The following is an 11,232-nucleotide window of genomic DNA, read 5'->3' on the forward strand; positions in this document are numbered from 1 at the left end:
ATCAGGGTGGGTGTCCCCGCTGGGGTGCCTGTCCAGCCTGAGTGAGGGGATGATGGCTGTTTGCAGCTGGTCACACACCCTTCAGGGTGAGGGTCCCCACTGGGGTCCCTGGCCAGTCTGGGTGAGGGGCCAAGGGCTGTTTTCAGGCTCACGTGTGACTGAAGCTTCCAACCCCTCCTTTCTTCCTTTCCTTTTTTTTTTTTTTTTTTATTCTGGGCCAGCTTTTGCTCTGAGGCTTTGTTCCAGCTCTTAGGCCTCGGCTGCTGAAAGCAGGTATCTGCTTTGTTTGGGTTCTATAATCAAACCACTGTTTCAACTCCAGCTCTGGCATCCCGGCTGGCTGAAACAGGTTTCTGGGGTTTTGTTTAGCTTCCATATTTGTAACAATGTTTCAAACTGCAAGCTCAGAGGCCAGCAGCGGCAGGCCGGGAACCTTGGAGTCCTCCGTCACTGAAGCAAGCAAGCCTCCCTGTTCACCTCAGCTGCCTGGTTGCCGGCTGCCATCTTGGCTGCCAGTTAATTTGCATATCTCGGCCCTACTCTGTGAGTGACAGGGGGATTAGCCAATGGGAAGTGTAGCAGTCGTATGCCATTTACCATGTTTCTCTTTTATTAGTGTAGATGCTATTATAATTATAACTTAATTTTTTACCCTTTTTGGGTTGTTCAATAACAGTGTAAAGAAAATAACTAATTTTTGTATGTTTATTTTGTGTCATGCAATCTTGCAAAACTTAGTTATTTAAATAGGGTTTTTTTCCTGTTTGCTACCTAGAATTTTTTGTATACAGAAGATCATGCCATTTGTAGCAGCTACTTTTCTTTCTTCTCCAACACAAAGCTCCTATTATTGGACATTTGGTTTTCTCTGGAACATCTAGAAAGATATGTGGTCTACACCAAAGGTCATGACATTTGGTCTTGTATGAACTGTCCTACATTTGATCTATGCTGAATGGTCCTTGATATTTGGTTCTTTCCAAAACATCCAATTAGAAGATGTCCATGAGTTCAAATAGCCAAAACACTTATTTCTACTTTGAGTTTAGAAGATTCACACATAAAAAATATTATTTCATTGGTCCAAAATTGTGGCTATATTGCTCTATATTCTTGGTAGCCTCCCCACTTTCTCCATCTCAGCCTACATGACTGTAATAATTATGCAATGCCTACTTCCTATAATTCCTACTGTAACTCCTACATCCCATATAATCTTTGTCCTACCCCGTATAAGCAGCTGGCTTATGGGGAGAAGCAGAAATTTTTGTGGGTGACTGCTGCTCTCCCTTATTGCTGGCAGTATTGGAATAAATGCTCATATCTGATTCAACCCTGCTTAATTGGCTCAAGTATTGATAGCACAGACCAATTTATTGTCTAGTTTTACTATTATTCAGTTACTTTCAGTGTTTTTTTAAAAAAATATATTTTATTGATTTTTCACAGAGAGGAAGGGAGAGAGACAGAAAGCCAGAAACATCGATGAGAGAGAAACATCGATCAGCTGCCTCCTGCACATCTCCCACTGGGGATGTGCCTGCAACCCAGGTACATGCCCTTGACCGGAATTGAACCCGGGGCCCCTCAGTCCACAGGCCGACGCTCCATCCACTGAGCCAAACCGGTTTCGGCTGGTTTTTTAATTTTGATTTTTGTATGAGATCATTGAGCTCATGGTGACATCTTCTGACCATTTGCTATAGATACAACTTAGGATTGTAGCTGCTGTCTCTGATAATAGAGGAAGTTTGGTTTTCTAAAGATGAGAAGCAGTTGGCTCCTGACTTTAGTGTGCTCACAGGAAACTTGGGGCTTTTCAAGCATTTCTGGATTCATTATCAGGAACCTGCAATAATGTAATAGTCAAAAGGGAAGTGAAACTATATGAGGTGATTTTCACTCCAAAGACAGAGTAACTTTTAAGTTATGGAAATTCAAGGCCCCAAAACTTTCTCTCCTTTAGGAACACTAGCTGATACTAATATCTATATTAATAAAAGGGTAAGATGCTAATTAGAAGAGATGTCTTCCGGATGTCCTTCCAGATGCCCTTCCTGATAAAGCCACAGTGGCTGCAACCCCTGTAGCCTTGGAGGCTAGGAGGGCCAGTCCAGCACAGCAGTCCCTTTTGCAGAGGCCATGGGAGAAAGAATCACAGGAGAAGGCAGAAGGAAAAAGATGGCTCTGCTGGAGAAGGGAAAAGAGAGAAGGCCAGCACCTCACAATACAGGAGAAGGTAGAAGGCCAGAACCCCACAAAAAGGGAGAAGATCAGCACCCTGGGAGAAAGGAGAAGGCAAGGACTGCACCAGAAGGCAGAGAGGGAAAGGACAGCTCAGTGGTAAAAGGGAGAAGGGAGAGGTGGCAGTTTAGGGGGATCAGGCCAGATGGGGACAGAAGTTAGGCATTTAGGGAGATCAGGACTGGAGAAAAAAGCAGATAGGTAGTTAGGGGGATTAACCCAGCAGGGGAGAGCAATTTGGCCTTTAGGGGGATTTGGGCAGGAGGGGAGAGCAGTAAGGCAGTTAGGGGGATCAGGCCAGGAGGTAGAGCATTTAGGCTGTTAGGGGGATCAGTACAGAGGGGAGAGTAGTTAGGCAGTTAGGGGCATAAGGCTGGCTGGGGAGAGTAGTTATACTGTTAGCGTGACCAGACCAGGAGGGGAGAGTAGTCTCGGGGATCAGGCCAGGAGGGGAGAGCACTTAGGCAGCTAATAGGTTCAGGCTTGATGGGGGAGCATTTAGGCAGTTAGGGATATCAGGCCAGGATGGGAGAGCAGTTTGGACTTCAGTGGGATCAGAGCAGAAGGAGAGAACATTTAGGCAGTTTGGGTGATCAGGCCAGTAGGGGAGAGCAGGCAGTTAGAGGGATCAGACTGACAGGGTAGAACAGTCACGCAGTTAGGAGGATCAGGCCAGGAGGGGAGAATAGTAAGGCAGTTGGGGGATCAGGTTGGCAGGGGAGAACAGTTAAGCAGTTATGAGGACTAGGCTGGCTGAGGAGAGCAATTAGGCAGTTAGGTCGATCAGGCCTGGAGGGGAGAGCAGATCAGCAGTTAGTGGGATCAGGGTAGCACAGGACATTATTTAGGCAGTTAGGGTGGTCAAGCCAGTAGGGGAGAGCCGTTAGGCATTTAGGGACATCAGGCCACAGGGTAGATGAATTAGGCAATTAGGGGGATCTGGTTGGTAAGGAATAGCAGTTTGATAGATTAGGCTTACAGGGGAGAGCAGTTAGGTTCATCAGGCAGTCAGGCAGGTAAATTGTTAGGAGCCAGTCATTCTGGATAGTGAGAGGGATCCAAGATTGTAGAGGGCTGAGGGACCTTCCCACCCCCACTGTGCATAAAGTTTCTGTACCGGGCCTCTAGTAAGAAGTATGAAACCAAATCATGCATGTATATCTTTAAATAGGTTAAGATTATTAAAAATGGCATGCCTCGCAGTTCCCTGAACTTTGCATTTCTGAACGGCAAAACTAGCTCTTTTGCTATCTAAATAAAAATACTGTATAAATATATTTTGCAATTAAAATGGAAAGTTGATTATAATTGGTTTGTAAAGAGCTCTGTTTAATCAACTTAAAGGAATTAAATGTTTATCTAAATATACTACAGGAGTTAACCCAAATATTTTTTCAGGTTCTGTGAAACTGGTGGTAAAGCTAATTTTATCTATGTTGATCTAATTAAAACAGAGGTGCTTTATTTTATTTTATTTTTAATATATTTTTATTGTTGTTAGTATTATAGATATCTTGCATTTTCTCCCCCTTAGCCTCCCTCCTCCCAGCCTTACCACCCCTTGACATATCTTTAGAGATATCAGTATTAAGAATAATATTTTCCTTTTATTAGTACATGGGTTATTAGATTAAGTTAATCTTATGTCTGTTGTAGGGTTTGTCAATATGAAAAATAGCTTGGGAGAATAATTGACTTTGTCTAATGATTCATGAGATTATCATGAGTAATTTAAGTATAATTTTTAACAAATAAACTTTGCTGGCTGGGTGGCTCAGTTGGAACATCCTTCTATACACCAGGAAAAATGGTTGTGGTTTCATTCCTGGTGAGGGCACATACTTAGCTTTCAGGTTCAATTTCTGGTTGGGGTGTTTACAGGAGGCAACCAACCATCGATGTTTTTCTCACATCGATGTTTCTCTCTTCCCCTTTCTTCTAAAGTCAATAAAAACATGTCCTCATGTGAGGATTAAAAAAAAAAAAACACAGAATAAGTTAATTAAATAGATATAAAATGAGATAAAAATATTTGGGTCAACTTTTTAACAATATTATATGAATGTATGTACTTAAAAAGTTTCTCAAAATCTTTTTGGTAACTTAAAATCTTAGAGTTATAATAAGTAAAATGATGAAAATTATTTCAATAATTTCCAATTAAGATAAAAATAATGAAACATTATTAGATGTCCAGCCTAATTAGCATATTACCCTTTTATTAGTATAGATTGTTGACTTAACTATCTTGCACTCACCTATGTAAAAGAAAAAATGTTAATTTTAATCCAGTTCAGAGGTTCACTGCACCCTGTTTGCTTTCTCCTGCCTCCCTAAACTATCACCAATGGATTTCATGTAGCCTTCTTATGTAACCTCCTTTGATTATCTATATATATTAAAGCTTAAGTGACTGTTATGACCAAATGCCTGGAATGCCTGGAATGAGTGGAACAACTGGTTGACCAGTCACTATGACAAGCACTGACCACCAAGGGGCAGATGCTCAATGCAGGAGCTGCCCCCTGGTGTTCAGTGCGCTCCCACAGACAACCTTCCATGGTTGGCCAACTTCCTGCAGCCCCTCTCCCAGGCCAGCTGGCTCCCCCATAGTCCTTGATTGCCAGCCAGGCTAAGAGACCCAATCTGTGCATGAATTCATGCACAAGACCTCTAGTAGTGTATACAAAACAAAGTGAAAAACTACCATTCTCTACAGCAGCGGTTCTCAACCTATGGGTTGCAACCCCTTTGGGGGTCGAACAACCCTTTCACAGGGGTCGCCTAAGACCATCAAAAAAACACCTATATAATTACATATTGTTTTTGTGATTAAGTGCTATGCTTTAATTATGTTCAATTTGTAACAATGAAAATACATCCTGCGTATCAGATATTTACATTACGATTCTTAACAGAAGCAAAATTACAGTTATGAAGTTGTTACAGGGTGTGGGTCTGAGCCATGGAAAGGTTATAGAATGTTACAGAATGTGCTGAGGGGAGGAAATGAAACATGAGCAACTGAATGTGCTGGGAGGGGGAATTGATATATGGAGAGGGATTGTGTCAGGGTTAGGAACCATGGAAGAAAAATTCCTAGATTGTCTTAGAAAAACAATGTGTTATGATATGCTGCAGCCAGGTGTGACGACTCCACTTACCTCCCCTTTGTGCTTATGAACTTTCTATGAACTTCTAAGGAACAGCTAATGAAATGCTTTGTATTTTTTTAACACTTTCGCTATAAAGGATCATACTGCACACATGCTCTTTGCCACACGCTCCAAAGCTCCCAGAGGGGGAGATAGGCGCTGTGGTCAGCTGGCCAGCTTAATAAAGGCTCTTAAATTTAAATTCTGAGTCGGTGGTCTATCTCATTAAGCCAACTCATAACAAAGTAGCAACGAAAATAATTTTATGGTTGGGGGTCACTACAACATGAGGCACTGTATTAAAGGGTTGCGGCATTAGGGAGGTTGAGAACCACTGCTCTAGAGCATTATTCCAACATGTTGAAATTCTACTTCTTGGCAATTGTCAATAATTTGGCTCAAATAAACTCACAAAATTTTTTCATAGGTCAGAATTTTTTTTTATATTAATAGACAAAATGTCAGAACAGTAAGAATAAAAATGGTAAATTAACTCTGTATGAACTGTGTGCATTGATCCTGAGAAACTCTAGGCAAGTGGCAAGATGAAAGACAATGGAGATCCCTTGACAGACTTCTCTTACTGTGGGGAGCTCTTTCTGTAACTAAAAGGTAAACATGGAAGGTTAACATTGTGGTGCACAGGCAGGCTAAATAGTCAACTCAATAGTAACTAAAGAAACTGAATTTATTTATGCCGGAAGCTGGTCCATACTTGCTGCTTGACACAGTCACTGCAGGGAAGAAACATCTTCACAGCTTGTTTCAAGGGACCTGGTGTATATGGCATATGTTTGCTCCCCCTCCTAATGCTATGTGCTTTAAACAGGACCAACTACCCCAGAAAGATTGTTTCCCCAGGTGAGAATTTCTCCCTGGAGTTAGGGAGGGAATAAAACCCCTTAACTAAGTGTCAGGTGGGTAATTAATCACTTTAACTATGAACAATCACAATTAAGCTACATAATCTTTACTTAGGATAATCTCCTTCAGTTACTTCCTGAAGCTTAAAAGAAAAATAGAGTAACCTTGGAATGGAGATAATAAATGCCCTAGCCTTTGGGATAGAATTGATAGGATTAAAATCAACTGGTATAAATACAGATATAACAAGACAATAGACACAGAACCTGGCTGGAGAACCAACTATGCTGATCATCTAAATGCTGCCTCCATGTCATTCCTTCTTCTCCAACTCTGCCCACACCTTTGGGAACCCCTGGACTCGCTGGGGCTGGACCCCAACATATTTAGGGAAAGGGGTGGAAATGGGAAAGAGCTACACAGCACCAAGCCAAGGGGACATTTCGTCAATAATGGCAGCCTCCAGGAGCTGGAGTTTCATCCTTATGCTCAGTCATTGGCAGAAACTTGTGTCAGTGTGTTTGGGGGCTGAGCTGGTGAGCTTAGAATGTTGATGGAATGCATATGTCTGATCAGGTGTCTTCAGGGCAGTTTACATTTCTTGTATAATCTGACTCCTGGTGTCTAGCAAGTTTTTCCTGGTCTTTTGTTCTCCTGTGGCAGGAAGCTTAGAAATGGCAGTTAAGGATTATATTGCCCTACAGTTCCAACAGTAAATTCTTGTTTTTAAGACTGTGGTTATATACCATTGATGTGTTATAATTAACATTTATTGAAGTTAAAGATATATACATAGATGTTTCTCTGTCTCTCTCTTCCCCTCTCCCTTCCTGTCTAAAACCAATAAAAATACGTTTTTTAAAAAATAAAGTATAGAATGAAATGCACATGGGGCATACTTCAAAGGATATTATGTTTTAGTTTACTGAACTTCTGTTTTGGTTGCTCCTATAGTTTTCTACATATAAATATATGCTGTGGGCATAATATATACCATGTTTCTTACTGTGCAATGGTCTATTATTTTTTTGTAAATTAATTTTAGTGAAGTTAACAGTAAGTAGTAAAAGTAAAATTACATGAATAACCCCATAATTTACATGTTGAAATTATTTTTCATTGTCTTTTCTTGTAAGGTTTTGAAGGTGGGACCCACTCTTGAATCTTCTGAAATAAAGTACATAAATTTCTGTGATGCCTTACTCACATTGACTTTATTGTTTGTCCACATGAATTTATAAGCAGTAGATAGTTTTGTTGTTTAAAGATTATCAGTCCTACAGTAAAGCCAAAGATGCTATTTAGGGAACACCAAGCTTTGGTCCACATTCAAGAATGTATTTTTGCTATTTATTTCAGTTAGTATATATAACCCATGCATGACAGCCAAAACCTGCTTATTTTCTTCAGAGTATTTGTTTCCATATTTGTCTTCCCACACTAATGTGCCAACCCTCACATCATTTACCCTGAAGAGAATTTGCAGATAATCTTGGAAGCTGACCTGCTATAGCCCAAGCTTTAAGCCCAGCAGGTACTCTATCTTGCACTACAAGCTAGGCCTTTCAAGTGCACCATGATCTATTATGTTTGGAAACCACTGTCCTTATCCCACAGTGAATTTGTAATCAGACAATCAAGGTGTCTGTGCTGCCTGTCACTACTGAGCCAATTCGTTCGAGACAGGGTTGAATCATATGAGTGTTTATTCCTATACTAGAGGCCCAATACACAAAACTTTTGCAAGAGTAGACCTTTCTTCCCCCAGCTGCCGGCACCAGCTTTCCTCTGGCACCCAGGATTGGGTTTCCCTCACAATCCCAGCTTCGTCTGGAAGGCCCAGAAGGACATCCAGTATAATTACCACATTATGCTTTTATTATTATAGATTGTTGGCAGTATGGCAGAGCAGCATGTCATCCACAAATATCTGCTCTTCTCCCCACCATGAGTAAGATGCCTATATTGGGTAGAATGACAAGTATTATGTGGGAAAGTAGGAGTTACAGGCATAGGGAACTGGGCACAGGATAATCATTACAGGTTACAAGTCATACAGCCTGAATCCCTCAATCCAGAGCGGTGGTCCTGCTCTCTGTCTCTGAGTCTGTGTGTATTTTGTTTGATAGTTTAGTTTGTTCATTAAATTCCACAAATGAGTGAAATCATATGGTAGTTGTTTTTCTCTGATTGGCTTTATTTCACTTATCCTATCATTGGTAAATATGTTCTCCCATCATTGGGTTTCTTATTGTTTTGTTGATGGTTTCTTTTGCTGTGCAGAAGCTCTTTACTTTGATGTAGACCCACTTGCTTATTTTCTCTTTAGTGCTCATTGTCCTAGTAGCTGTATCCATAAACATATTGGTACAAAAGGTGTTTGAGATTTTGCTCTCTGTTTTCTTCTAAGATTTTTATGTTTTTATGTCTTACATTTAAGCCTTCTTCCTTCTCCTCTCCTCCCCCTCCTCCTCTTCCTCCTCTTCCTCCTTCTTTTTCTTCCTCTTCTTCTCCCCTCACCCTTCCCCTCCTGGATCTCCTCCTCCTCCTTCTTTTTCTCCTTCTCCTCCTTCTTAAAGAATGCCCTTCTACATTTCATGTCATACTGGTTTGGTGGTGATGAACTCCTTTAGCTTTTTCTTATCTGTGAAGCTCTTTATCTGACCTTCAATTCTAAATGATAGCTTTGCTGGGTAAGGCAATCTTGGTTGTAGGGTGTCATATGGGTGCTCCCTTGTGGTGATTAATTGCTTTTAAGATTCTCTCTTTGTCTTTAACCCTTGACATTTTAATTATGATGTGTCTCAGTGTCCTCTCTGGGGTCCTCTCTTTGGGACTTATGATTCCTGGACATTTAAGTCTATTTCTTTCACCAGGTAGAGGATGTTTTCTGTCAGTATTCCCTCAAATAAGTTTTCAATGTCTTGCTCTTTCTTGTCCTCCTGACAACATCATCATGTGAATGTTAGTACACTTGAAGTTGTCCCAGAGGCTCCTTAAATTATCTTCATATTTTTGGATTTTTTTATGCTTCCTCATATTTCATGTTGTTCATTTGATTCTTAGGACCCTCTACTGTATCCTTTACTGAATTCCTGTAAAGTATTATTTCAGTTAGTGTATGTTTAATTTCTGACTGGTTCTTTTTCATGTCTTTGAGTTTCTCATTAAGATATTTGAGTCTCATAAAGATCCTTGAGTAACCTGATAACTGTCGTTTTGAACTCTGTACTCAGGAGCTTGCTTGCCTCCATTTCTTTCATTTGTGACATATTTGTCTCCCTAGTTTGGCTGCTCCCCTGTGTTTGTTTTTATGTATTAAGTAGAGCTTCTATGCCTCCTGGACTTGGTAGAGTGATCTTGTGTAATAGGTGTTCTGTAAGGCCCAGTGGCTCAGACTTCCCATGCACATGACCTGGGTACTGTAGGTGTGCCCCTATATGAGCTGTGTGCACAGACTTCTTGTAATTGAGCCTTGAATGCTGTTGGTGTACTTCGGGAGTTGACCTCCAGGCCACTGGCTATCAGGAGCAGTTGTGACTATAGTGTGGAGGGCTGCTGTGCAGGAGATACTCCGATGTAGCAGGATTTTCTCCAGAGGAGCTTTGGTGCTTACTGAGTCTGCCCCTTGAGTGTATCACTTATGGATGTGTAGAGTTGTAATCTGGCATGGTCTGAAGCTGTCCACTAGCATGGTCTGAAGCTGTCTAGGTCCTCTAGTGAGGTGCAAATAAAGCCACTAGCTGAGCCTAAACTGCAGGGGCTAGTTGTATTGGGCTTGGAAGTGCCCAGGTGAGGCCCAGCTGAGAAGCAACACAGGTGCAGGGTCTTAGAACTTTTACTGATAGGTTTGGGGCATGCTGGTCCAGCTGCAGCTTGTTAAAGAGATTTTAGGAATATCTGAAGCCTGAGCAAGAATAGGCAATTCATATGCAAAAGCCACTGGGTGGGGCTGAAAATTGGGTGGAACAGGGTCTTAGGGAATCACTGGGATGGAACAAATAGATATGGCTATCAGTCATCTCTTTAACCAGGAAGGAGCCAGCACAGAAAAAAATAGCCCCAGGGAGCACCTCCATCTGGGAGAATGCCAGCCCCACTTCCAATCCTGCTGCCAAGCAATTCAGTTCCTCTTTGTATATGTCTGGGTTTCCCAGAGACTCTCCTTGGTGTTGCAGCTCAGAGGAAGCAGGACTTTGTAAGTTCAGTTCGTGTGCTGGTCCTTTAAAAGGAACACCTGGGTCTCCAGCAGCCTCTGTGTCACTGAATCCCAATACCTGCTTGCTTTTTACAGCCATAGTTATGGGGACTTCCTTTCTAAGTTCTGAGAGTCTAGGCTGGGTCTGGTGTGGGACTGGGACCCATTGCTTCTCACAGTGAGCCTCCACATGTTGTAATGTACCCTGCGAATCACAGAAGGATGCCTCAAGAAGTTGAATTAAAGAGTCACATTTATTGCAATCCCGGACTATGAGAGGGCATCTTGTTTTCCCAAATCTCATAGTAATAAGATGGTCGAAAAAACAGACTTATATAGGCAAAGATCACAAAGGTATTGATTACATCCCAAGGTTTGGAATGAGGTACCTGATTTGCAAAAAGCAGTTTATAGAAGCAGAAGCATCATGTTATCTAAATTACAGTTTTGGGTTTCTGGATCACTGAATTTACAGAAACACATTATCTAGAGACCTTGGGTCTGGAATGAGGAACATGGTCAGACTTAAGCATGTTATCAAAATTACAGGGACATGTTAACTGGAGCCCTCTGACCTTGAGATAATCGTGCTGTCCTTCCCAGGTAAAGGAAAATGTGCTCTCTAAGACCAGTATGACCACAACCTATGGTATATTCACAGTACAATCAATAGGGTATTCAATTGAATGGGGTGATTTATATAATTCAGAAAATCAAAATAACTTTTCTATTATTTTAGCAAACAAATAAGTACAGAATTCAAACAACAGG

Source organism: Myotis davidii, unplaced genomic scaffold (genome assembly GCF_000327345.1).
Source record: "Myotis davidii unplaced genomic scaffold, ASM32734v1 scaffold219, whole genome shotgun sequence".
Taxonomy (NCBI): Eukaryota; Metazoa; Chordata; class Mammalia; order Chiroptera; family Vespertilionidae; genus Myotis; species Myotis davidii.